At 26.2% G+C, this 15,281-nt stretch overlaps 1 protein-coding gene across 21 annotated transcripts in view; it reads right to left on the bottom strand.

Annotated features, from left to right (window-relative positions):
* The window catches only part of LOC147803249 (disheveled-associated activator of morphogenesis 2-like), a 76,860-nt gene that overhangs the window by 52,482 nt on the left and 9,097 nt on the right, over positions 1-15,281 (bottom strand). For 18 of the 21 annotated variants that reach the window (XR_015428945.1, XM_087150672.1, XM_087150671.1 and 15 more), the window contains 3 exons: positions 14,597-14,684; positions 7,515-7,576; positions 3,270-3,456 (listed from right to left, as the gene is read on the bottom strand). The gene's annotated coding sequence lies outside the window, so the exon portion shown is untranslated. Of the gene's footprint in view, positions 1-2,042; positions 2,910-3,269; positions 3,457-7,514; positions 7,577-14,596; positions 14,685-15,281 lie in introns of those variants that run through there. The other 3 variants (XM_087150667.1, XM_087150666.1, XR_015428946.1) reach the window with 2 other exon arrangements.

Here is a 15,281-nt window from a genome sequence, read left to right as displayed (position 1 = left end):
AAAAAACTTTAACAATGGACTGAATCATTATGTTCATATTATAGTGTGATCTAACTACAGCCCTCTGAAACATATCAATAACAGTGAAGTAGATATATATATATAAACTCCTTAACATACAAAAATTGCTATTTTAGTTTGAAAAATTACATGACAATCAGCAACTGTTTAGATAATTGTTTTTTATTTGATAAGAATTTTGCATTTTATAGCATAAATAACAGCAATTATAAATAAAATTTTGATTAATTAACTCTTTAATTAACTCTTTTTCCCCCAATTTTTTTTTTAATTAAATCCCTTTTTAAGTGATTGCTTTTGTTTGCTTTATCTCTTATGTTTGCTATATTTAGTCGTTAATCCATCTTCAAACATCTTGTGACAAATCCTATTTTTTCTTCTTTGCAAGCACAGAATAAGTTTTGAATATATTCCCTTCCAGTTTCTCTGATGTTGTAACACTTACATATACTAATAATCGTCGTTAGAAAAACAGTCACCTTTATAGTAAGTAATTTTAAAAAAATTTACTTCTTACAAGAATCGCGATAGTTGATCTTAAAATTGCGTGATTATGGATTTTGAAATCACATGAATATGAAACTAGATATACGATTTTGAAAATGAGAAAATACAAACTGGGATATAGAAATTTTAAAATGCGTAAATACAAATCACGATTCATAATTTTTAGATAGCGTAAATACGAATCATGATGCGTAATTTTTAGATTGCATAAATAAGAATTATGAATTTTTAGAGTGCGTGAATGCGAATCCCAATGCCTTATTTTAAAATAACGTATAAATACGAAAATCAATGTTTGATATTATAAACCGCATGAGCAAATCAACACATTGAATTTTAAACTTGCGTGAATACGAATCGCTACATAAGTTTTTAAAAAAACGTAAATACGAATCACAATATCGGATTTTTAAATCTCGTAAATAAGAATCGCAACATACAATATTCAAATCGCTTGAATAAGAATCGCAACACGCAAATATGAAAAGCTATGTTTGATATTAAAATCGTGTTAATAAGAATCAAAATATTAGCAGATTCCTGGCTTGGGACCTTTAAAAGGCTTGTCAGAAGCAGCGTCATTTGAACTATGAAAATCGGATCTATCTGTAGGGCGGGTAAAAAATTCGGAAAATCTTATCAGCTGCGTGTAAAAGGGGTGAAAATAAGTAAAAATGAGAAAGGATTGGTAGCTACGTAGTTTGAATTTTCTGCTTCTCTTTGAAAATCGGTGAATTTTCTAAAAAAGCGGAATACTTATAAAAAAAATGAAATTTTTAGAAAATCTGAATTTTTGATAAAAAAAAAAAAAAGCTGAAATTTATGAGATAAAAATGAAAAAAGCGGAAATCCGCTAAAAAGCGGAAAAATCTCATCCCTGCATGGTTACAAAAATGACGCTCTGAGTGTTTTTTTGTTTTTTTAAAACGAAAATAACACTATTTCGATATAAATATTACTCAATCTTGGAAATTAAACTAAAGGAAAATGCTATTTGAAAAAGTAATCGCTTTTTGAAGTAGCAAAATAATAAAAATTAAGAAGCGTATAATTATACAGATTATTACAATTGCTAATAAAGTATAACAATTTTGGTTAATTTGCGAGTCATTAAATGAAACATTAGTGATTATAAAATAGCATTAATTGCTCTATAAGTTACGAAATCAGACATAAAAGTATCCTTTTTTTTGTTGAATTTCTAAAACTCACATTTTGGATTAGCAATAATCTGGGAAATATAAATTCAATAGTTTAAGCAGGAAAGCTAAAAAAAGGTGTGAACCCCTTAATTCATTAACGCCCAAATTTTCTCTACTTAATATATTTTAATGAATCTTTCAAATTTTATTTATTTTGTCTGAATAAGAGTTTAAAACTTAAAATTTAAGCATAATTTGAATTAATTTTAAAATTATTGCATTGAGCTCTAGAAGAAAATTACAAAAATTTAAAAAAACACCTAAAAGGAGAAAAAAGTTCCTAAAATAACGGATATATTGTTTAAAATATGTCTGATATTTCCTAGCAAATGAAATAAAATTCATAGCAAATCAAATAATTCAAAGCAAATCAGATAATTCAGATGTATTTAGTTTATTCCAAAAATAATTGACTTTAAATTAAAAATATTAACTTCCTGGCTTTTTCATTTTCCAGTTTATTTTTCATCTGAGTATACTAGGACAGTCACCAAAATTAAAAAAAGCAAGCCTCTCACAGAGACATAAGTAAGCTTTTCTTCTGTTATCTGTTCAATATTAGATGGCTAAATATATGGCTCATCATTAATTTGGAAGTATTTGAGATGCAACAACATCCTCAAGAATATTCATAGAAAAGATCGGTATAATTAATGTTATTGTGATGTCATAATTAATGTCATGAAATTACTAAAATATTTCTTGTGAACTTCGCTAAAAAATTTTTCTCCTTTTAACTCTGAAATGTAAACTAATTATAATAAAAGGCTAAGAAATAGAAGTTCTATCACTTTTTCTTTTTTATTTGTAGTGACAAGTAGTTCTGGTATGATAACAACAAATGAAAAGGAACAATTCCGGCACTGCTGAAATAGAACACACGAAGAGAAAGATATTTTGTTGCCGTTGAACATAAAAAATTTGAAAATGGTTTCTCCTATCTTCCAAAAATATATAAACTTATAAATACAGATTTTATATAAATGATAAATAGGTTTAAGAAGCATTAAATTTTACTCAAAAATGATAACTAGCATATTAGATAAAAAAAATTTTTTATTTAAATCAGTGACATTTAAAAAAAAAATCCAAGTGGTTTAAATTATGATTTTTCCTCTTTCAATACCTATTCATGTTAAATAATTCCTTGTTAACAATGCTTGATATTTCCGATCTATACTGAAATAAATACAATAATGTTATCTTTTTAACATATTAATAACTGGCACAATCATATATTTTAAATAGGCGCTAAGAAAAGATGTTGGTGCATGCAAAAGTCTAATTCAGACATGTATTCTTTAATCCAACATGCTAAGCAGGACATGTATTATGAAAAAATTTTGAAATTTTTTAAGCACTGGGAGATTCTGAATAACACACAAAAATAATGGGTTAGCGTTATTTTTAAAAAAATATCTATATATGTATGCATATAGACAAATTTATTAAAGAAAATTATTTAGAGTCAGATAATAATAAGAAGAACAAACAGGTATGAAAGTTACAACAATAAATTTAACATGTTAAGCAACATACCGAGCTGGTTCCAAGAGTTCTTTAGCAGTTACACCATCTCTGTGCTTTAACTTGATCAATGCCAATTCAGTCATAATGAAAGGTATCAAATACACATCATCTTTAACTCACTTTTCAAACTTACAAAAACAAGTGCTGCCTAATTCTACAGACTGTGAAACATCTTTACTCTATTGCCATTAAATATCTGCAAAATAAAGTTTCAGGGATTGTTAAGCTACTTAATTTTATTTTAATAATTACAAAGATGATAAATATGTACATTGCACAAAAAAATAAATGGACTACCTTGAATAACTTTTTATCTAATGATTAGTTCAAGAACATAGACTTAAGGGTTTGGGGGGTGACATCAGACACAAAAACGAACTGTCTCTGAATAAACTTTTTGAAAGATTTGAATTTCGGATACTTAAAATATAGGAGTGGCAGCAGCCTAGGAAATATGGTCTCAATAGTTTAGATCCCTTAAGTGTTAATTTTACTTTAGCGTATTTCGCCATATATTGAAAAAATTTTAAGCATATTGAAGAATTTTACTTATAATTAATTATTAACTTAATTTTGCCAAAAATAATTCCATGCAAAAATTAGTTTTAGTGACTACTTACTATTTTTTATTATTTTATTTAGTAGTAAAAAAATTTGAATTGCATGGTATACAATTTTAACATTATTTTGAAGACTGTATTTTTGCCTGGAAAAATAAAAAGTTTGAGCAAAATCAGTCAAATAATTTCTAGAGAAATTAAATTTAAAAAATACATCTTTTACAAAATTTGATTTTTCAGAAACTATTTAAACGATTTCGCTAAAATTTTGCATTTAGAAATTTACAACTGCATTCTTTAAAAATGATCTAAAAACTTAAATACCTAACAATCCAATACTTTTTGGATTATTACTATTAAACAAAAGTAATATATGTATACTAAAAGTTTTATTTTGCATGGAACCTTCATGAAAAAAAAATTTATAATTATAAGTAAAAACTTTTTAATTTGCTTAAAAAGTTCTCAGACTGATGGTGAAATAGGCAAAAGGTAAAATTAACATTAAGGAGTTCAAACTGAGGAAGGTTCTCTTGACCAGCCTATAGAGACTATATTTTCCAGAATACCGTTAGATCCTATATTCTGGGGATCTGAAATTCGAAACCATCAACAAAAAAAGTATGTTTATACAGAGAAAATACATTTATGTGTGTGACTTAAAATATTGTCTGCATTAATTAATCAGCATATTTTAGGCCACCCCCTTGAACCATTAGGATTGAGTCCCAAAAGGTAAAGATCCGATCATTAAATCAAAATCTATTGAGTGGTCCTTTTTACTTTGTGCACTATACATAAGGTATAAAAGATCAAAAGTCATTTGACAATTAGTGTTAAACTCACAAAGCAAAAGCACAAAAAAAAAATTAGATTTTTATTAAGCCCAACCAAAATCTTTTTTCAATAAACAAACTAGAGGCTGAGACTATCTCATCTCTATTTCCAATATATGAATTTTAACCAATAGAATATAATTATGAGAGTGATATGAAGTTTTGTTTTGCACTGACAAACACTTTTGATTCCAAGTGTTTCAATTGAACTATATACAGCGCCTACTTTAGATTTCATACAGAAGGTAAGTAAATACAATATGAAATTTAATGACCAATATTATAATATGGGATTTATATATAGTATTATTATTTGATTTATTTTTCTGGTTTCTAATGTACAGTACACATAAGATTTAGACATTTCTTCTTTTACAAAATTAAAACAACGGTTTGCTTATCTCCATATAATATTTCTATTTTGTGTGTATTAGTACACCTGAATTTCTATCTTAAATCTCTATCTTTGAAATGCAAAAATTAATAAATAAAGTAAAATTAAATAATTTTTAAATATCATTTTTTTGTACAGTTCTAAAAGAAAATTAAAAAAAAAAAAAACACTATTTCAAGAGAACTTTAATGTTTCCTCAGCTGGAACTGCTATTAAATCCTTCCTTACTCATACCCCACAAAGGCTTCTTCCTTTTGCTGACTGATGGAAAAATTCTTAGTTTCCAATGTCAAAATAGAGCAAAGCATGGGAAGAAGAGGAGATGGAACAAGGTTTCTCATGAAGGCTCACTTTTGAAGGTTGGAATCAGCTCAAGAAAACCGAAGCCAGATATAAATATGATTACTTGGAGCCTGGGATATATGTCAGATGAAGGTTTAAAAAGAAATTAGTACCAAATTTCTTCATCTATTCTTTTTGCATTGTAAATATTTTAATTTTTAAAGTTCAAATAAATATCAATGTGCAAATAAGTTTATATAATTATTTCTATGTCATTGTTCTAAGAACAATTTATGGAGTTATTCTAAAAACATTCTCAACAATTGTTATTCTAAAAACAATTTATGGAGTTATTAATGTACCCTTCCTATAAATGGAGAACCCTTGTAAGCAGACAATTTTTTCCCTTTGGGCAATTTTGTCCCAAGAGTGTCCACTTAACCAAGGTTTCCTTATATATGATAAATTAACTATACCTTGAAAAATTGAACAATTGCCAGAAGACAAGTTAACTCCTGGACCAAACATAGGTACAAATATGCCTTCATAGAAGACATTTTAAATGAAATTTGTGTTATATAGAAAGGAATCCACAAAAAACTCTTAAGCTTAGCTCGAGGGCAACTCTAATTCATAATTTGTCTATCACTGAAAATATTTTAAACCAGTAATGTGAACAGCTTTGAACCAGTCATTACCGGGACTAGGATTTGCCAATGGTTTTCCTCTCATTGTATATTTCTTATTTTTTGTCACTTTACAATATTTAATATTTTTGAGTTTACTAAAAAATTACTGCATGCCAAAAACTTTTTACAATATAAAGTAAAAGTGGTTATTTTTAATAAAAAAAAGAATTTAGAGGAATATAATTTTATATAAATTAATTTATATAAAATTAAGATTGAGACAAGGTACTGACTACTTAGTTTTTTTAGCTGGATTACTAAGGAATGATTTGCTTTTGTTTTGAGAAGTAATAATTTTTACCATTCAACAGAGATTATTTTCTGCAAGTGTCTGAAATTAAGAAATAATAAATTTCTTTAAATGTTTCATACAATTTTTATAAAGCAACTTTATCAAAGAAAAAGTGTTAATATTAAAAAAATTCCAAAATTTCAAATATTGCCTGGTATACAGTTTTTTTTTTTATAGGATAAAATCAAAAATTAAAATGAAATTAATTTTTAATAATAATGGAAAATGTAGAATAAAATAATTTTTGAAAAAAAGGATACTTATTATTTTTATTTTACAAAAAGTAAACATTTTCAAAGCGTGTAGTTAAAAAAAAAAATTTAGAAAATAAAATTTGTAACAATTAGATAGAATAGGTATTATTTTCATTTTAAACCAACATACTAGTTTTAGCTCATAAAATTAATTAATAACTAAATTAATTAGTTTTGAAACTCACTAATTTCCATTTCACACATTTATTAAGTTTATCTTAATCTCATATTATCCAAGATGGTAAAAATTAATACTGTGGTAGATTTATAGCTTAGTTTATTTTCAATTAGTATGTCTTCTGTTTTAAATCACTAGAGAAATGGAAAAAATTAGAAATTTTCTCCCCTGCACAAAACTCCTCAGTGATCCAGTAGTTGAAAACAAGAATTTCATTTTTTTCCTATCAAATATTTAAAGATGAATTTTAAATTTTTATATCCTTGTCAGCCTACTGTTTCTGAATTTCTTATTTGCCTCTGTGGATAAATTTATCCTTAATAAACAAAATCAACATATTTTAATAGAGCACACCTTGAAGTTACAGTTTCCAGTACAAGAACAGAAATATGGTATGTCTGCTTTTCAAGAGAATAGTTAGTCAATTAGTAGATTAATTTTCTTGTTATGACAGGAATTCTGCAGAGTGATTATCTTGAAATATCTAATTTTATTTATCAAAAAACCATTAGAAATGTTAGAATTATTATATCAAATAATTATGTTCTTACTCTCCCTTTAAAGTCATTAATTTTGAATGAAATAAGCAATAGGAAAATACATTTTGACATACAAATTAAATTACATATAATTTGGAAACTCATATTAACTTAACTCTTAAAGAAAACACAAAGGTTTTAAAGAATTTAAAATTAAAAGAAAGCATCTTCAATTAATAAAATTAAGAAATTTTGCACAGATTAAAATAAAATATATGAGTAGTACGCACTTGACTTTTACTGCCAGTCGAACATGATGAATATCTCCTTCAATTTTTAAAACATCTTTAAACTGTAAAAGAAAAAATTATTTTAATTATTTAAAGGTTTCACAAATTTTGGGGGAATATTTCATCCTTAATACTATTTCTTTTGCTAGTTACATGAAAAAAACTTTCGAACGCAAAGAAGACTACAGATTAAATCTTAAATAATTAATAAATGAATTAATTAAATAAAAAGTTTACTTTAATTTGAATATGATTTTAAACCAATCAGTTGGAAACAAAAGTTTTGAAAGAGTTCTATTTGTTATTATCGAAAAATGTACTTTACATTCTGGCACTGAAAAAATTTGCTATTTTTAACTCTGTCTTCTGCGTGAAAATTCAATCATTAGATCAAAAGTTATTAATGCATTAGCTTTGTGCATTCGTTAGAAACCTGATGAAATACATTAACAAAAAATTGCTTATTTAAAAGAAATGCCAGATTCAGCTGCAATCATGACAAAGTCAAAATCTACGCTGTTAAAAATTTGGAGAACTTTACAGATTTGGTTATTAATCTCTGGAACTTAATGAACTGATAAATTTTAATGAAATTCGTTTTGGATAAGATGATATAATACAGTCAAACCCCGCTATAGTGAACACGGTTTACAGTGAACTCCCGGATATAGTGAACGAAATATTCGGCTCCGTGCCCTGCTATACCCGTTTTTTGTGGATATAGTGAACCAAAAAAGTGATTAAGTTAGATAAAATGAACTTTTTCTGTCTTCGACTGATTTTTTTCTTCATTTTTTGTAATAATTTTAAAATTTCTACTTCAAAATAAATACATATACCGATTTTTAAAGTCATCTGTAGAGAGGAAGGTAGCAGTAAGCATTTTTTTCTTGTTTGCTTCTTTTATCTTACTTTCCCATCCCTAAACAAATCAAGTAGATGTTTCCTACCCAGGCAGATGATGCACCTGTAAGGTGTCAGTGGGATCAATATGCATTTTCTGTCAGAGGGAAAGAGTAATTATTCATTATTGGTCAAAGGGTTGGACACTAATATGTGTTGATAAGACCCTCATTTCAACTCCATTTTGCTCTCAGTTCAGTTAAAAAAAGCCTGCAAACAAGTGTCTCAAATTTAACTATGGCGAACAGTAAACGTAAAATGTTCTTCAATGATTATAAAATGGGCATAATCAGGAAAATTGAAAATGGATGTAATCAAGCTGATATTTGCAGGGAATATAAACTATCCAAATCTACACTTTGTAACATATGGAAAAATAGGCAATTAACAATTTCTGCTCATGAAAAGGAATTAAATGGCAGAAAAAAGTTGAGAAAAGCAGATCCCAAGGATGCTGAAGAAGCAGTACTAAAGTGGTTCAGCATTCAAAGAAGCCGCAATCTTCCAGTATCTGGACAAATGTCGAGGAATTTGCTGAGCGATTTTATTAGACTGCTTTAATGTGCTCGAATGGCCAATTCCAAGATCTGAGTGGCCAATTCATCTGGCGAATATCTTCAATTTCGAGAAAATTGTGAGAGCAAACAGCTCTAAGTGAGTGTCTATTGTTGATCAAAGCAATCATAGAGCTTTTAGATTTTACTCATATGCTGCACACTAGCTAATTTGCCGCTCTAAAGAACATAGAAAGATTTATAATTACTTAGTATAATGCCTGCCAAGATTATCAAACTTCCTCTGCTATAGCAGTTGAATTTTTTTAGTTGGTAGGTAGATAGTGAGTGCCTGGTTTGTATAATTCATAATTATATAAGAAAAGAACCAGGAATTTGATGCCTTAAAGTTCAATGTTAACCTTTACAGAATGTAATCGGGTGGCGATTTCATTTTAATGGGACTTGGGCAGCCATCAAGCTTACCTAGTTTAAACTTTAAAAAGAGGGGATATTTGTTGAATCAAATTTCCAGCCAGATATCAACTTAATAGTGTATTAAAATCTGGTCTGTCATAATGGAGATAGGCTACCAAATATGAAAATTCTCTTATTTTTGAAAACACAAGTGTATTTATCTTAAAATTTAAAGAAATGATTAAAGCAATTAACTTTTTAAAATTGACTAAAATGTAAACAAATATCATTTATCTAGCTTGAAAAATTTAGTTAAAAAGAAATTATTCAATGCCTCAAATCATAGTAAATCTATATTTTCAAGCAAAACTGTGATCCTTTTCGCAACTTTAGTGTTCTTTCCTTTGCTTTAAAAACTAATGAAATGGTACAAAAAAATTACAGAAACAAATTATAATGTGAGCACTACATGAATTTAAAATGAATGTTTCAAAGACATCATGCAAAGAGAAAAACTTACCCCACAAGTAATTTCAGATTTCAAAATAAGAATATCTAAGGTTTCTAAATTAAATTTAATCTTCCTAATTGTTTAAGATTTTAGAATCTAACAAATAGAAAGCTAAAAATATAAACAAAGAATTCCAATTGAAAGAATAAACTCTAAATGGTGGTAAATTTATGTAAAGATATATTAAAGAGACAAGAATTTTTTTAATTAAAAGAAAAATTTTTTCTTAACAACAAAAGTAATAAAAAAATTTTAAGCATTTAAAAACATATTTAATAACAAATATTTTTTTTAATTGTGTTTTACCAAAAGATTATAGAGATGTTTATGTTAAAAGATAATGGTAAGATCATATTGCATTTATAATTAGATGAGGTTTATTTCTTAGTATGATTAGTTTTCAAATTAAATAGTTGTTTAGCAAAATAGCTGTAATGTTAATCAGGACTTTTTTTTATTCTTATTTATTATTAACTCAAATAAGAATTTAAAAATTCAGAAAGAAATAAGGTCAAGTATTTATTCTGCAACTTTGCAATAAATCTTTAGAATAATAGAAAAAGTGGGTTGGTAGATATATGAGCATTGATGAAACATATTATGTTGAAAAAATTTCATAGTACTTAGGTTCCTCCTTACGAAACTGTTGAATGTATTTAAAATTTGGTTACTTTTAATTTATCAAGAATTTATGGATTTTTATCTCTAGTGTGATACAAAACAAGAATTGTCTCTTATATTTAATAAATGACATGACTTTTGTACTAATAATAATGTGCTCTAAGATTCATTTTTCTCCAAATTTCGTTTTGATATTTTCCTCCTTTATTAATTTGTTCCTTGAATTTTTTTCTTCTCTTACATACGATGATAAAGGTCACTATTTATTGCAATAATAGATTTGTTACAAAATGTTTTGTATTCGTTTAATTGCATCAAAATGAAAGGATATGATATTAGAAGCAATTTCGTTTTAGCACTGACAATAAACAATATTTATATTATCAGAATTGTGTTTATTACTTTAAATTTAAATTATTTGGCTGAAATTTGAGACAAGTACCAAAATTTTTATTCGCATTATGTTTAAAATAATATAACAGTAAAATAATGATCATAGCAAAAAAATTATTTGATTGACTTAATGTTTAAATTTTAACTGAAAAACATCTACATTATGGTAAACGAAAAAAAATTACATCACTGTAAAAAAGAATCTTGTATAAAGTTTCATCTGAAAGGTCCTGTATAGTCTTTGTAAAAACAAGATTTGTAAATGCTTAATATAGCTTTTTCTATTGCTTATTCATCAATATCCGAAATTTAACTTTAGCATCTCTTCAATTTTTGTATTTTCTTCTTTTAAAATGTCCCATTAAAATGTTTACATATTACACCTTTTATTGTAAACCTCTTTACAATGTAACAATGTAATGTGTGTCTTTTTTATTGTAAACCTTTTTTTCCATTCTAATTTCGGAATTAAAAAAAATTCGCCAATGACTGGCTTGATTCAACTAGAATTTTAAATTGACAAAATAAAAAAAATAAATAATAATAAAAATTCTGAAATCACAGAAGTTTAAAAGATAATTTACTCCAGAAATGATGTTTTTTCTTTAATTTTTTGAAAGAACACCATAATTTTTAAAGAACATGATTAAAACATTTTATATTTTAATAAAACATGACTGTGAGTGGAAATTCTTTTACAAATTCAGATATTCAGAACACCATGAAAAGTGGGGGAGGGGAACGGACTACACATCAACAGTTAGAGGCCATAGGTTGTGCAACCCTAAGTCAGAACATCATATTCTAAATAAGTTACTGTCAGCACCTTCATTCTTTAAAAGAAAGAAATGCCAACAAATAATAGACTTGATTTGAAAAAACAGATTCTAAAGCAAAAATGTATAAAGGTTTGAAGATATACTAATATCCTACTAAAAGTAGAATGCTTTCTTCTACTCTTAAAATATTTTGTGAACTGAGAATCAATAACACGGATTTGCAAATTTAACAACTAAGACCAACACCTTGACATAAATTTAAATTTATAATAAAACAGAAACTTTTTTGTGATGCATATTTTTTTAATAAAATAAGGAATGTCTTATTATAATTAAAGGTTTTGAGTTAGAGGTTCTAGAATGATGCCAGAGAACATTATCTAAACAAATCAAACCATAACCATAAACAGAAAATATGAAAGAATATTTAGAAGAAACAAAAAAAAAAAAAAACTTTGATTGATGAACTTTTGACTTAAATATCTCTTAAAAAAATTAAAAGTTAAATCGAAAGAAAAACTTTCTGAAAATAAAACCCTGAAATGAAATATAAATATTCACTTATTGTTCTGAACAAATAATTCTTTTATTAATATAGTGATAATCAAATATTGTTCTCATTAAGTTTTAAGAACTACAAAAATACCTTTTGAAAAATAATTTTATCCATTAAGAAAAAAAGTTGAACAAATTCATAATAGCAACCATGTTATGTCATATCTACTTACAAAATATATGACTGTAGAAGAAGCAAAATATTTGCATACCAGTAAAACAGTATCCTTCTTTTTAATTAGTAATTTATGAACATGGGTGCAATGTAATATATTTATTATATTGGTACTTTTAGATTGTAAAAATAAATCAATGCTTTAAGCCTTTGGTGTGCTTTTAAATGTTTTATTCTAATTTAGCTAGTATCAATATGTTTTTCAAACATTCAATATCATTCTTTTAATAGAAATAGTCAAAAGAGTTTGTAATTACTTAAGACAAAAAAACTCTTTCATCTACTTTCCAATGCTCATGAACCACAAATAAGATTATATTTCAAAATCCTAAAACAATAATTCAACACTAATGGTTAAGAACAGATAGTGAATCAAATGCAACTAACAATTTAAATTGTGGCAAAACCATGTTACTCACAATTCTGTTTATAAATTATGATATAAATTAATAGTTATTTTTTTAAAAAAAAAGAAAGAAACAAAGTGTTTTTACCCCACTCTTTATTTTAAAAAAAACTAGAGCTTTTGCTTGGTATATTTTTATGTTTATCTTATAAGAATTGGTAAAAATAAATGTAAATTTAGTACTAAGGAAATGATACCAACTTCATTTTAAGTAAAAGAAATGGATATAAAATAACAGCAACAGAACTGAAACTCATAACTTAAACGACTGTATATAATACCTGTGGTAAATACTAAAAGCTGAATATGTTAGTTAAGCAAAATGGCAATACTGCTTTTTGTTAGCAAACATTTTCCTTAAGAAACTTGTTTTACTTTATTAATAAGTTTAAAGATGCAAACACTTCATTCTCATAAACATATCTATCATCATAAACTATTTATTTTATAGTTTCAAAACAACTATCTTCATTCAGAAACAATAAAAGACTTACAAAATATAAAGAAATTACGAACAACCTTCCTAAAATACAGAAGTTTGAATTATGTTTGTAAATAACATTTTTGGTAGGAAAAAAAAAATTTATAACTTTTTTTTTACATAATTCCATTAACAATTAGAGAGAAGTCAATTTAACTAGTTACTTTCATAGATAAATTGTTTTACAAAACCTTAAATTAAGTGATTTTAAAATTGATTGGAGGATTTAAAAATTATTACCCATTTAAAATAGAAATTCTGTTATTTGCAAATAACTCAAGAGCATCAATTTACATATTTTATTTTTCATTCCATAGCAATATGAGAAAAATTTAACGGCTTTTTGCCTTCCTGCGGAATAATTTAAGTGTAATACTGAAACCTTATATTTTAAATACATTGTATCAGATTAAACTTTTCCTAAAAACTCTCGATTGGTGTATTCTCCCTACAAGCCTGTTGATACAATTTCTTTAATCATTCTGCGGTATATCTCACCCTCTTAACCTTGAACAAAAGGCATTAAATATTTATTTAAAAAAATTAAACACACAACCACAAAAACAGCAATATTACAAAATGATAATTTACTTTTAAAAGAAATAAAAGAAACCAAAAACAAGAAAGAAACAAAAACCTCAAACACCAATCTAGGATTTTATTTGAAAGCCAGGCCTTAAGATAAATGCACATTTCTTTAAGGAACAATTTCAAATAAATTTAAAAACTTTCCAATAATCCTATTAGAAATGTAAGAATTAAAAATTCAATCACATAATCAATGCAATTCCACAACAATTAATTTTTTTTCTATGTTCAATTTCCAAACAGGAAAAAAGAAAGTTGCAAGTAAAAATGGCACAAGGGAATAAATTTCAGAACAAAACAAGTTTACTGAAAAATACCACCATTTCACTTCATTGTATTGGTGGCTTTTTCGAGCAAAGACTGAAAAAAATAGAAAGTGAAATAAAAGGGTTTATTTTAATTGCTAGCACCTGATCAGGCCTTAGATTATTCTGACATCAACAGTTTCTTCAAGTAAAAGTGGGACTGGCTCAACAAACAACCCTTCAGCTATAACATGCTTATTAATAAATAAAGAAGAACCCAAAATATTTACAGCAATTGTAACAATTAGAAAAGGAAAAATCTTAGTTTCAAAATAATAAGTATCCATCTAATTCAAGACTGAAAATTTTGACTGAAAAAATTAACATAGCAATGAAACCACAAACTAAAAGGATCAATTCATGAATAAAAATATGATTCACAAATTTTCTCATTTAAATGAATAATGATAAAATACGGTCATTATGCAAGCAATGCAATTTTAATCGATATTACTTTTTTGAATATAGAGCATCTTCTTCAGATATTTTCACAAACTCATTCATTCTTAGGAGTTTCATATCTTTTTCTTCTGTTGCATCAGCTAAAACAAAATAAACGAATGTTTCAATTTCAGCAAAACTAAGGCCTAATTAAACTTTGACTGTATTATTAAGCAACTTATTTAAAACAAAAGGTCCTTAAAATTAGATTACTAGGATAATAAAAGAACTAATAAAAATTTAATTCACAGTAATTAAAGATAATAGCATTAACAATAACTACACTAGTCAGTGAAAGTAATTTGAAGAGCACATTTATGAAGGACATAAGAGGAAAACAGTAAATTTCAAACTAATTTACTTTCAATAAATATTTTAGTTAAGATATATAAGATATATTTATTTCCCGTTGTGATATAAAGCATTATCATAATTAATGGGTAATGAATAAAAATGTAAAGGTAACATAAGATGTAAAAGTAACTTTCTAATCTGGGAAATATTAACAAATGAAACAGGGTCTGATTTTTGAGGTCAAAAACATGTTAAAAAGCATTATAAACTGTCAAAAACCTGTGGCAAGTTCTTTTTTGTCATTGGGTAAATTTTATTAGATATTAAATCATGCACAATACTTTTATTATATACATGATGATTTACAATATATATCAGTTATAAAAAAATAGTCAAAATTATTA

The sequence above is a fragment of the Parasteatoda tepidariorum genome, chromosome 9 (genome assembly GCF_982258835.1).
Source record: "Parasteatoda tepidariorum strain Cologne lab strain chromosome 9, Ptep-v5.0, whole genome shotgun sequence".
Taxonomy (NCBI): domain Eukaryota; kingdom Metazoa; phylum Arthropoda; class Arachnida; order Araneae; family Theridiidae; genus Parasteatoda; species Parasteatoda tepidariorum.
Note: the sequence above shows the minus strand (reverse complement) of the source record. Positions and strands in the feature narration are given on the sequence as shown.